Here is a 12,888-nt window from a genome sequence, read left to right as displayed (position 1 = left end):
TCTTTACTCTTTTGGCTCTCTGTTCTTTATTGGTACCACCACCCAGTTCTCATATAAATCACACACGGAGGTTTATTCTTTTTTTTGAGACAGGGTTTCTCTGTGTAGTTTTGGTGCCTGTCCTGGATGTTGCTCTGTAGACCAGGCTGGCCTCAGACTCACAGAGATCCTCCTGGCTCTGCCTCCCAAGTGCTGGGACTAAAGGTGTGTGCCACCACTGCCTGGCCCAGAAGCTTATTCTTAATCATAAATGTCTGGGCTTAGCTTGGCTTGTTGCTGGCCAGCTTAACTTTCAGTCATCCTTTCTACCTTTTGCCTCTGGGCTTTTTCCTTTTCTTACTTTTGTGCATCTTACTTTTGCTCTTACTCCATGTATGGCTGGGTAGCTGGGTGGCTGGGTTGCTGGGTGGCTGGCCCCTGGAGTCCTCCTCTCCTTGTTCTCTTGCTTTCTTCTTTCCCTCCCAGATTTCTCCTATCTATTCTCTCTGCTTGCCAGCCCCGCCTATCCTTTCTCCTCACTATTGGCTGTTCAGCTCTTTATTAGAACATCAGGTGTGTTAGACAGGCACAGTAACACAGCTTCACAGAGTTGAACAAATGCAACATAAAAGAATGCAACACATCTTTGCATCATTAAAACAAATGTTCTGGGGCTGGAGAGATGGCGCAGAGGTTAAGAGCATTAGCTGTTCTTCCAGAGGTTCTGAGTTCAATTCCCAGCAACCGCACGGTGGCTCACAACCATCTATCATGGGATCTAATGTCCTCTTCTGGTGCCCAGGCATATGTGCAAGCAGAACACTGTATACATAATAAATACACCCCCGAGTCCTCAGCCGAAAGGGGGCCTAGTTCCCACCTCCTCCCGCCTTATATGCCTTTCTCTGCCCAGCCATATCATTTCCTGTTTCAACCTTCCTAGTGCTGGGATTAAAGGAGTGTGCCACCACTGCCTGCCTGGCTCTGTTTCTTTTTTAGACTGGATTAATCTCGTGTAGTCCAGTGTGGCCTTGAACTCACAGAAATCCAGACCGATCTCTGCCTCTGCTTCCTGAGTGCTAGGATTAAAGGTGTGTGCCGCCACTGCCTGCCCTCTGTGGCTAACTCTGTGGCTGGCTCTTTTCTCTGATCTTCAGGCAAGCTTTATTTCCTAGATTACAAATATATTACCACAAGGGCTACTCAGAGAAACCCTGTCTCAAGAACAATAAACAAATAGAAAAAGAAAGAAAGAGAGAGAGATTCTGGGGCTGAGGAGGTGAGTTGTTGGATAAAGGGTTGGCTGTGCAAGCACAAAGACCGGAGTTCAGATCTTGAACATCCACACAAAAGCTGGGCAGGGGTGGTGAGGAGGAGGACTCTTATATCCCCAGGGCTGGCAGGGCAGAGACAGAAGGAGCCTAGTGCTTTGCTGGCGGGCCAGCCTAGTGAACAACAGGCTTCTGGTTCAATGAAGAAACCCAGTTTCAAAAAGTAAGGTTAACAGAGAGGAAGACATCCCTACGTCAATCTCTAACTTCCACAGGTGCATGCAGGGGCACACACCCACACATACACACAACATGCACACATATTACACACACACACACACACACCACACACACATTCAACACACACACATTACACACACAACACACACAACACACACATTCAACACACACATACAACACACACAACATACACACATTACATATACACATACAACACACACACATATACACACATATTCACCAAAGCACAAAGAAACGCTGATATTATTAGACATTCTAGCTTAGGGAATTGGAAACCTTGACCTGAGGTCCTAGTCAGCTGTGTGACACAGGACAATTCATTTACCTTCCTGAGAGCTTTGGGGCCTGCTCCTTTAAAATGAGAGAGGAAAATAAAGGAAATCAGAGAAATGGACCTTGTGCCCACTAACACGCTTTGTAACTTTCCCACTTGTATGTTCTTAATTGTCTTTGCAGATACCCATAAACACGATTTCTCCTCCAGAGTTTAACATTCAAGTCTTGGTTCCTTTTTTCTCAGGGCAATGGGGGTGAGTATGTGTGGAGGCCAGATGCTGATGTCTGGTGTCTTCACTTTCCACTGTCCACCTCAATTTCAAGAGATGGGGTCTTTCAATGAACTTGGAGATCTCTGACAGGCAGCAGCTCCAGGATCCAAATTTGTTCCCTTCCCTATCACCAGGCCTATGGTTACAGAGATGACTGGTCATGTCTGTCTTTTACTTGTGCGCCAGAGATCCCAATATTTTGTGTGGGAGGTAGTTTACTGACTGAGCTATCACCCCCCCAACCCCCCCACCCCCCCACCCCCACCCTCAAGACCAGGTTTCTGTAGCCAGAAGCTCCAAACAGGCCAGAGATACAGAACTAGAATCATCAACATGGCTAAGTTGAAGGGGTATTAATGGCAGGCATTGAGACTGAATGCACCTCCATGATGAGGATTGTGGTTTTGACACAGGCACAAAGGCCAGAGAGACCACATGCCTGGCGATTCTCCAAAGGAGGAAAACTGGGTCTGGTAGTGCATATCTATAATCCCAACCCTCAGGAGACTGAGTCAGGAACATCAACAAGATCAAGGCCTGTGTGGCTACCAGAGAGCCAGTCTCAAAAAGTTAAAATAATATCAGGCAATCTAGAGTAATCCAAACGATATAGGTCATGCCGTGGTCCAGCTGATTTCCATGTGTATACCCCGTCAGAGTTTCAGAAAAGAATGTATTTCAACCGCAGTTCAGGAAGGCAATAGGGACCAGTGGTGAGGGTGGTGAAAGAATTCACCTGTTGTAGATAATTATTTTAAGATGTGTTACATTTTTGCGGTGGAACTTTTTTAAAAAGTTTTAAAAAGTTTTAAAAAATTTCTTTCTTTTTTTCCCCTTTGAGACAGGGTTTCTCTGTGTAGCCCTGATTGTCCTGGAACTCCCTTTGTAGACCAGTGTGGCCTTGAACTCCGAGAGATCCAATTAACTCTGCCCACTGAGTGCTGGGATTAAAGGCGTGCACCACCATCACCTGGATCAGAATTTCATTTTTTAATGAGTTCTCTTTTGCTGAGGAATTGCTTTGCTGCTGGTGTCCTGGTAACTTAGAACAAGCCATTCATGACCATATTCATAGGGTCTTCACTTTAGAGTGAGCACCACAGCTAGGAGGAAAAGGATGATTGCAAGGAGGAAACGAAAGGAGGACGTTCTACATCATCACCTTCAAGCTGACAGGTCTCAAGTTCAGTGAGGTCTTTTCTTTCCAGTGGAAGTTTGCCAGGTTTATTAAGTCTTTAAAGTCTTTCAGTGGGACAGATATATGTAACTTGTAAAATGAGAGTGACTTTTGGTTCACTGTACTAAGGAGTGTAATTTTATGTGTTATAATTTCATGAGCATTTTCCAGGTGGTCGTGCATGTACAATGATTGGTAAATCTGTAATTTCCTTAATGAATCGGGAGCACACATTTGCTTACTTCAAAATTTATTCTCTCAATCACTTTCCAGAATTCACCAATGACCTGATCTTTAAGTAGGGTGAAGGACTCAGAGGCCGGAGAGCCCATCACAAAATCTGCATGCTCTTAGCCAGAAACAAAGACTGCACACCATTAACAGCCCTGTCTTTGTACTCTCAATGAGATTCCTTTTAGGTAAGGTAGTGTGTGACCTGCAAGCATCTGGGAAGACGGAGGCTCAGGTGTGGTGTGCCACAGGCGGCATTTAGAGAGGGGTTTGAACACAGGTCTACGTGGAGGCGGAGTATTTGAACATCACAGTTAGGCTTAAGGCTTGGGAAGCCAGTGAGTGGGTGGCAGACATCAGATCACTGTTTCTCGTGTGAAGGCTTGTTCTATGACACCAGGGCAGAAGAGCTGCCTTATTTATATTTTAACCTTGGGCAGTTTCAAGTCTTCCCCAGTTGACCTTGAAACCCAAAGCAGGCTATCTCTTCCCAGGGTTTAATCACTCTCAGCCTCAGTTGAGGTTGTTGCTGACCTAACTTTATTTCCCACTTACTGGCCCGGCCTTCTGTGCTGTGTGGAAATGCTGAATTCTTAGAATCTTATTCTTCTTCTAAGTTCTAGTGCTCTGGGGGAACGTCTGACAATTGGCCCTCTGCCGAGACATTGACACAGTTACAGAAAACACTGGCCAGAAAAGGAAGCACACAGTATTTAGCAGCTCCATGCTAAGACAATGGTCAAAATCAGCCACAGCTGTTTCTTAACTACCGACAGGAGGTAGCCAGCTACCTCACACTCACACAGCAACACTGCAAGACTCTCCTGCCACCATGCGGTCCCTGCCAGGATGGACTGTATCATTTCAAACCAAAGAGCACGCCCCCTCCCCCCCCCCTTGTTTATCACAGTAACAGAAGAAGTAACTAAGAAAATCAGTACCAAAAAGTGGGGCTGTCGCTGTGACGAACAGCGCCATAAGGTTTTGTAGGCCTTTAAGATGAGTTTGAGAGAGAAACATGGGAGGGCTTGGAGCTGCAGCCTATGGAAGCTTCTAGAATGCAGAGACTGAGCTTAACAGGCATTCTGTTGAGAGCGTGGAAGACAGGAAAGCCAGGAGTGATGTACACAGATGGACTGGTGAGTTGTTCAGCAGATAAAGGCCACTGGGGATGATGGGAGGGGGGCGGGGAGGGAGAACAGCTTGGCCACGCAGGCTTAGAGATCCAGACACAGCTTCTGGCAGGTAACATCTGGACCCAGGAAAAGCCATAAACTGACATCACCTAGGGAGGGCCAGCATCTAAGGGAAAGTACCTGACATTCCAAACATTCCCTGTACTCCTAGACAAATGTTGGCCAATCAGGGTCCTGAACCCTGGAAATTGGAAATCCCCTCGCCCCAACCTCAGCTATGATTTAAAAAAAAAAAGCCACACCTTGCTTGGGCTCAGGGCTCTCTGCTCTCACTTTTTAAAAATGAATTTTAGTTATTTCACACCTCCCCCACCCCCTCTCACGCCCGCTTCCTCCCCGGCTTCCTCCACTTCTCCACAACTCCCTCCTACCTCCGTTTCTTCTTTTTGCACGTGGCCCACTGAGTTTAATTAGTCACTTGCCTGAGTGTGGGTGTGGGGGTTATTCAAGGGCGCAGGGGCAGCTCATCTGTGACTATACCGCGGAGGAAAATGACACTCCTCTCCCTCAGCAAATGTTAATTGCCAGTAGTCTCAAGGGCTCCTCCCTCATCCACCGGGAAGTGTGAGCGGCCCAGACTTGTTTCAGGAATCATATTCAGAAACCACAGCTGCAGTCAGTTCCTGAGCACAAAGGCTGCAGTATCAAACAGATACTTTTTTGTTACACTCTTACAGTCCCTCCCCCTCCTCCCCCCTTCTGGGATGTTCCCTGAGCCTTGGAGGCAGTGATACAGTTGTTCCATTTGGGGCTGGACACTTAACCATCACTTACTCTCCACTCTTTGGCCAGTTATAGATTTCTGCATTACCTACTGCCTGAAGAAGTCAAAACCTCCTCTGATGGAGACTGGGCACAGCACTAACCTGAGAAGGCAAACCTGAGCTGGTGGGATAGTTTGAGGTAGGGTCTCACTGGCGTGTAACTTGACAGGTAAGCTAAGCTGGCTGGCCAGCAAGTTATAGGAACCCTTCTATTTCTCTCTCCCCAGCTCTGGGTTTACAAGTGTATGTGTGTGTGTGTGTGCCCCAATGTTGAGCTTTTTGATGTGGGTTGAGGGGTTTAAATTCAGGTTCTCATGCTTGGAAATCAGACGCTGTACCAACTAAGCCAACTCCCCTGTTGAAAATATTGGCTACTCTACAAAATGTATAGTGTGTGTGTGTGTGTGTGTGTGTGTGTGTGTGTGTGTGTTGCAGGGGATGAGACCTGAGGTCTGGAACATGCTAGGTTAATAATGCTCTACCATTGAGTGTAGCATGAATCTTAAAAGCTCTTATTAATAAAAAAACAAACCCGGAGCCAGGTATTGGGGTGAACGCTGAAAGATCAGAGAAGCAGAACAAGCCATATCCAACTTCACCTTGCCAATTTCTCAGCTGATCTCGTTTCCTGAGACTGGAAGCCGCTGAATCCTCATCTGAATGGATCTCAGCTGAACCACTGCTAAAAGCCTCAAAGCTGAAAAGGACTCTAGTTCCTGGTCCTCATGCCTTATATACCTTTCTGCTTTCTGCCATCACTTCCTGGGATTAAAGGCGTGTGTCACCATGCCTGGCTATTTCAGTGTGGCTTTGAACTCACAGAGATCCAGACGGATCTCTGCCTCCAGAATGCTAGGATTAAAGGCATGTCTACCACTGCCTAAACCTATGTTTAATCTAGTGGCTGTTCTGTTCTCTGAAAAATTTATTAGGGTGCACAATATATTGGGGAACACAATATCACCACATTTTCCCTTTTTTTGTCTAAAATAAAAAAGCTTATAACTAATACAAGAAAAACTGTATCAATAAGTATATACAATATATACAGTCAAGAATTACAGCCAGGCGGTGGTGGCACACGCCTTTAATCCCAGCACTCAGGAGGCAGAGCCAGGTGGATCTCTGTGAGTTTGAGAACAGCCTGGTCTGCAAAGTGAGTTCCAGGAAAGGCACAAAGCTACACAGAGAAACCCTGTCTTGAAAAACCAAAAAAAAAAAAAAAAAAAAAAAAAAAAAAAGAATTACATTAACAATGTCTAGTCCATTAACAATTGAGGTGTGCTCTCAGCCCCTGGGAACCATTTAAACTATTCTGCCTTTGCATAGTTTGGTAGACTAAAAACTTTTAAAAATTATTTTTACAGGGGTACCCAGGCTGGCCTTGAGTTTACTATGTAGCTGAGAATGGCCTGGAATTTCTGACCCTCCTGCCTCCATCTTTTGGGATTACGGAAGTGCTGGATTGTAGCCTTCCAGTAAACACAACTGGCTTTATGTGATGCTGGGGGTCGAATCCAGGGTGGATGCTGGACAAGTACTCTACCAAGAGAGCTCTAGCTGAAGTATGGAGATAATTCTCTTTAAAAATTCCTGTACATTTTATTTACTTGTCTAATCTGTTTCTTTACATTTGTATATGTCGGTAGGAAGGGTATGTTTGTAAATGTTGGCAGTATTTTAAGAATTGACTATTATCACTATTATTATTTACAATTATGTATTTACTTGAGTAATGAATGGGTCTCAACTTTTCTGTGACTTTTTAATACAGTTCCTCATGTAGAGGTGATCCTCCAACCATAAAATTATTTTTGGTGCTACTTCATAAGTGTAATTTTGCTACTGTTATAAATTAACAATATTATAATGTAAATATTTGTGTTTTCCAATGGTTTTAGGCCACCCTTGTGAAAGGATCATTCAACTCCCCCCAGAGGGGTCACAACCACTGATTAGAGTCAATTGTTCCTACATGTGACTTTGGGGATTACGCCTTCTCACCGTCATACGCTTTTTTTTTTTTTTTTTTTTTTTTTCTGGGGCTGAGGATTGAACCCAGGGCCTTGTGCTTGCTAGGCAAGCACTCTACCACTGAGCTAAATCCCCAAGCCCCTGCTTTTTTTAAAATTAATTTTTAATTTTTATTATGTATATGGGTATCTTGCTTGCATGTATGTATATGGCCACAGAAGCCAGAAGAGGGCACTGGATTCCCTGGAACTGGAGTCCCAGCTGCTTTTGAGGGTGTTGGGATTTGATCCTGGATCATTTGCAAGAATAAGTGCTCTGAACCACTAAGCCGCCTCTCCAGCCTCCTGTTAGCATTCTTGGAGGTATAGTATGAAGATTTTTGAAAGAAACTGACCTAGACAAGCTATCTTCAACAGAGCATGCACTCTGTTTTTTAATGTTTGCAACTTTGAAAATAAATGTTACTTTATTACTTAAGGTTTCTTTTACAAAAGTATCATGACATAAAATTCCCTTTCAAGTTAAATGTATCATACCCTATGCTAGGTGGGCCTACACTTTAGGTAAGAATGAAATATTTTGACAAATGTATTTCTTCTGCACAGTTTTAATCCCAGCACTCAAGAGGCAGAGGCAGGCAGATCTCTGTGAGTTTGAGACCAGCCTGGTCTACAGAGCGAGGTTTAGGACAGCCAAGGCTACATATACAAAGAAACCCTGCCTTGAAAAACAAACAACAACAAGAAGCATATTTCTTAGGTTATTACAAACAAAATAGAACACCTTAAACATATGTGAAGGTAGAAATACAGCAAATGCTTGTACCCATCTTCTCTTCTTCTTCTAGACAGGATTTCTCTGTGTAGCTTTGTGCCTTTCCTGGAACTCGCTTTGTAGACCAGGCTGGTCTTGAACTCACAGAGATCTGCCTGCCTCTGCCTTGTGAGTGCTGGGATTAAAGGCGTTTGCCATCACTGCCTGGCTGTACCCATCTTCTTTTACTGCGGTGGTTTGTGTTAGGATTCCGGCCACTCCTCCAGCTATATGACCGCACATGCGCAGTTCAGTAGCCAAGTAAGGGGTCTTATGTCCTGTGCACATGCGTGGTGCAGCTCCGTAAGTCCACATGTGCACGTGCAGGGGAATCCTTAAAAAGCCGGTCACAGGCTCCTCCCCTCTCTTCTGCTCTCTCCTCTTCCTCCCCCATCTCTCCCTCCTCCTCAGTGTCTTTCCAACAGGCCTGGCCATGCTCTCTTCTGTCCCGCCCCTCTCCCTTCTAATAAAACTCTGCTCTGACAATGGGTTTTGTTGTGCCTCATGACTTTTCCTCGCAGAGTAAAAGCGCCGCATTTAAAACCAGCAGTTTGAATGAGAAATGTCCCCTCTAGGCCTCTGTTCCCAGTTGGCACATTGTTTAGGAAGTGAGGTCTTGCTGGAGGAAGTGTGTCACTAGGGGCGGGCTTGAGTGCTCATTCTACTTCCTGTTCTCTCTGTTTCTTGCTTGCTGTTGAGGATATGATCTCTCAGCTTCCTCCTCCTCAGCCATTCCTGCCCACCGTATTGGACTCTCAGCCCTCTTGAATCATGACCAGAATAAACCTTTGCTTCCATAAATTGCCTTGGTTGTGTTTTTGGTTTTTAATCACAGTAGCAGAAAGCCAACTAGCACAACTGCCAATGCAATGACTTGAAACAATATAGCTTGCACTCTGAGTCTCTCAGCCTGTATTAGTTACTTTTCTGTTGCTGTGATAGAAGACTCTGACTAAAAGGAACTTAGGGGAGAATTTGGGGGGGGGGCACAGGGAGGGGCTTATGGGTCCCGCCCATCATGGTGGGGAAGGCATGGCAGCAGGGTCATGAGGCTGGCCGGGCAGTCAGGAAGCAGAGTGATCACATCTTATCAGCATATAGGAAACACAGAGAGAAAACAGGAAGTGGAGACAGGCTTATAAAACCTCCTGTAGTAAATATTATTTTAAGGTGTGTTACTTTTGTTTATGTTGCATTTGTTTAACTCTGTGAAGCTGTGTTACTGTGCCTGTCTAAAACACCTGATGGTCTAATAAAGAACTGAACAGCCAATAGCAAGGCAGGAGAAAGGATAGGCGGGGCTGGCAGGAAGATACACACACACACACACACACACACACACACACACATATATGTATGTATGTATATGGAGAAAACTGGGAGAAGGGGAGCTAGGAACAAGAGAGGAAGAAGGACTCCAGAGGCCAGACACCCAGCTACACAGTAAGCCACAGAGTAAAAATTAGATTTACGCAAGTAAGAGAATGGGAAAAGCCCAGAGGCAAAATGTAGAGGGGATAATTTAAGAAAAGCTGGCTAGAAACTAAGCCAAGCTAAGGCTGGACATTTATAATTAAGAATAAACCTCTGTATGAGAATTTATTTGGGAACTGGGTGGTGGGCCCCCCAAAAAACAGTAAAAACAACTACACCTCCAAACCCTCCCCTAGTGATATATGTCCTCCATCAAGGCTCCACCTCCTAAAAGTTCCGTGACCTTCAAAAACAGCAGCACCAGCTGGGAACTAAGTATTCAAATATGTGAGCCCGTGGGGTGCATCTCATTCCAACCCTCCGGTTCTTACCCTGCCCTAATCTTCACTGGCCAAATTCATACCTCACCCTAGACTTGCCCGCATTTGATGCCATGATGTAGGAAGACCTGAAGTCTCTCCTCTGGTGGTTGACAGAGACCAGTTGGGCCAGTTGCCAGAGTGACATCAGGTCACCTCTGATGTTATCGTATTTCCATCGGTATGCTAAATGACATCCCCGCCAGTGTCATGGAGGTTGACAACTGTCATTACAGTAGCTTGAGAAAACTGCAGACGTGTGATGAGTCCCAGAAAGGTATCTCAGCCCATTCTCAGAAAAGATAAGATACGAATGTTCCTTCCCACCATTAGCCTATTCCACCCCGGAGTTGGTCTTCCTTTCTATTGTAACCTGCCCGTGTGTGGGGCTTCGGAAGTTGACTTATCAGCCTGCTTCCCACTCCTGTTCTCCATAGACAGGCAGACAGCAGCATGGTGGGACTCTGAGGAGAGTTTGGGCACGGGGTGTGTGTGTCCCCGTCCGTCCGTCCCTTCTTACTGTTTTTTTTTTTTTATGATTTATTTATTTTATATGTGAGGGTGTAGGATGATCTAGAACTGGAGTTATAGACAGTTGTGAGCTGCCATGTGGGTGCTGGAAATTGAACCCCGGAGCCATCTCTCCAGCCCTTCTTACAGGTTTTAAAGGAGGGAAGGAGATAGAAACGTTTCCTATTTTGGTCTGCCGTTGCTAGTGGTAGCCAGTGAGTGGCAGTTAAAGACTGTCAGGTGACAGATAAACATCTTTTGTGGTGGCCATTCCTGGAGGTCTGCAGGGTGGGGAAATCGATAATAGAGAAACAAGTTCCTTTACTTCAGAGAACCAAATTTCCTCAGCTGTCGTTTTTTAATCAAAATGGAGGTGCTTTGCCCGATGGCATGGTCATAGCTAACACAGATGACCCTGAATTCCTGATCCTCCTGCCGCCACCTCCCAAGAGCTGGGATTACAGGTGTGCACAGCCACAATACAGCCCACTTTTCTTGCTCTGTTGTGTGTGGTGCATGTAGAGGAGTGTGCAGATGCATGTGCATTCAGAAGCCAGAGCAAGACGTCCAGTGTCTTTATCACTCTCCTTGTTCTTTTGGGCAGTATCTCTTCCTCAGGCAGGACCTTCTCATTTCAGCTTGCCAGAGAGCTATTGTGATCTGCCTATCCTCCCCCCCCCCCCCCCCCCCCCCCCGTCCTGGGGTTATAAGTACCAACAGCCATCCCTGGCTTTTTCTGCTGTGTCGGGGATTTGAACTTACTTCATGCTTGCACGCAAGTAGTGCTATCCACTGAGCATCTCCCTAGACCCTTTCCCTTATTCTTGGCCAAGAGTAAAGAGTGTCCTTTGCAGTTGGGGCTGGGTCTTGTTACTGGTTCCATAATTGCAAGGAGAAAAAGGACCCAGTTTTAGACGGAAACTTAGATACAGCTTTTACTTCCATCTTCAGTAAATATGGTCAGTCCAAACCTCCCTTCCCTCCTTCCACTGGTGATGTTCTGCCCGCCTTCTGCCCCCCACCCCACACACATAGGGCTGGAGATGGTTCTTGGCTCGTGATTGGCCCCAAAGGATGAGATTGTGTCCACTTAGCTAATACAAATGATTTCCACATCCCCCAGGCTTCCTCTTGACCATCTTACTGGTCTCTTTGCCATGAAGGGTAGCAAATCCATAGAATCTGGAATCGGCATCTTTTTGGGGTCTTGATTCTGCTACACAATGTCCACCCAGCCTTCTTGCTTCAGTGTGAAGTGTGACATCTGTGTGTCTACTTCTCTAACTTTCTCCCCTAAAGACAAATTCTAAAATCTGCTGTGAAACCAACCCTCAGAAATTCTACCATTTGCATGTAAGTACTCTGATAGGGACCTTAGGTAAACCTGACTGAAAACGGAGGACAGTGGTACACACCTGTGATTCTACCCTTCCTGAGGCTGAGGATTGTCAGTTCAAAGCCAGCCTGGAAAAAGCAAGGCATTGTCTCAAAAACAAAAACAAAATAAAACCCATGATAAAAAAAAAGCATTATCTAGCAAGATAATTAATAACAATTAATTGCTTATTAATTAGTATTTCTCCAATGTCATTTAACATCCAGCCTATATTATATTTCCCAATGTGTTCACAAATGTCTTTTAAAAAAAGAAAAAAAAAAAAGGTTGATTGGGGACCTGGAGATTGCTCTGTGGATAAAGGCACTTGTAGCCAAGTGTGATGCCCGAAGTTTGATCCCTGGTCACCACGTGGTGGAAGAAGGGACCCACTGGTAAGGTGTCCTCTGATCCCTTTTGCACCAATAGTGAGCACTGGTGTGCCCAGGTGCACTGGGGGGGGGGGGGGGATAAATGTAATAGAGTTCTTTGTATCAGATCGAACCATCAAACAAGGCCCACAGACTGCATTTTGCTAACTTGTATCTCCAGTCTTCTTAGACTGCTCTACCTCTGACACACACCCCGCCCCGCCCCGCCCCGCCCCAGCTATTTAACATTTTTATTTAAATTAAGGAAAAACCTTTTTGAGACAGGGGTGCTATATGACTCAGGTTGGTGCTGAGGGATCTCCTGCCTCAGCCTCCCTGAGAGCTGGGACTTTTAGAGTGTTCCACCGGGCCCAGTGCCGCCACAGCTACTTTTTTTTTTTTTTTTTTTTTTTTTTTGGTTTTTCGAGACAGGGTTTCTTTGTGTATCTTTGCGCCATTCCTGGAACTCTCTTGGTAGACCAGGCTGGCCTCGAACTCACAGAGATCCGCCTGGCTCTGCCTCCTGAGTGCTGAGATTAAAGGCGTGCGCCACCACCGCCCGGCCCACAGCTACTTTTGAGTCAAGATTGTTTATAGTCTTCAGGAGCTCGGCTTTCTGGCTCTG

General features: G+C 45.6%; 1 protein-coding gene across 3 annotated transcripts in view; it reads left to right on the top strand.

The window, feature by feature from the left end:
* Positions 1-4,115: 4,115 nt before the first annotated feature.
* Mppe1 (metallophosphoesterase 1) overlaps positions 4,116-12,888 on the top strand; it is a 32,508-nt gene continuing 23,735 nt past the window's right edge. The window contains exons 1-2 of one of the 3 annotated variants that reach the window (XM_042263958.2): positions 4,116-4,606; positions 5,456-5,596. The gene's annotated coding sequence lies outside the window, so the exon portion shown is untranslated. The remainder of the gene's footprint in view (positions 4,607-5,455; positions 5,597-12,888) is intronic. The other 2 variants (XM_076555397.1, XM_076555398.1) reach the window with 2 other exon arrangements.

This window comes from Peromyscus maniculatus, chromosome 19 (genome assembly GCF_049852395.1).
Source record: "Peromyscus maniculatus bairdii isolate BWxNUB_F1_BW_parent chromosome 19, HU_Pman_BW_mat_3.1, whole genome shotgun sequence".
In the NCBI taxonomy this organism is placed as follows: domain Eukaryota; kingdom Metazoa; phylum Chordata; class Mammalia; order Rodentia; family Cricetidae; genus Peromyscus; species Peromyscus maniculatus.
This window is presented reverse-complemented; position numbering and strand designations above follow the sequence as displayed.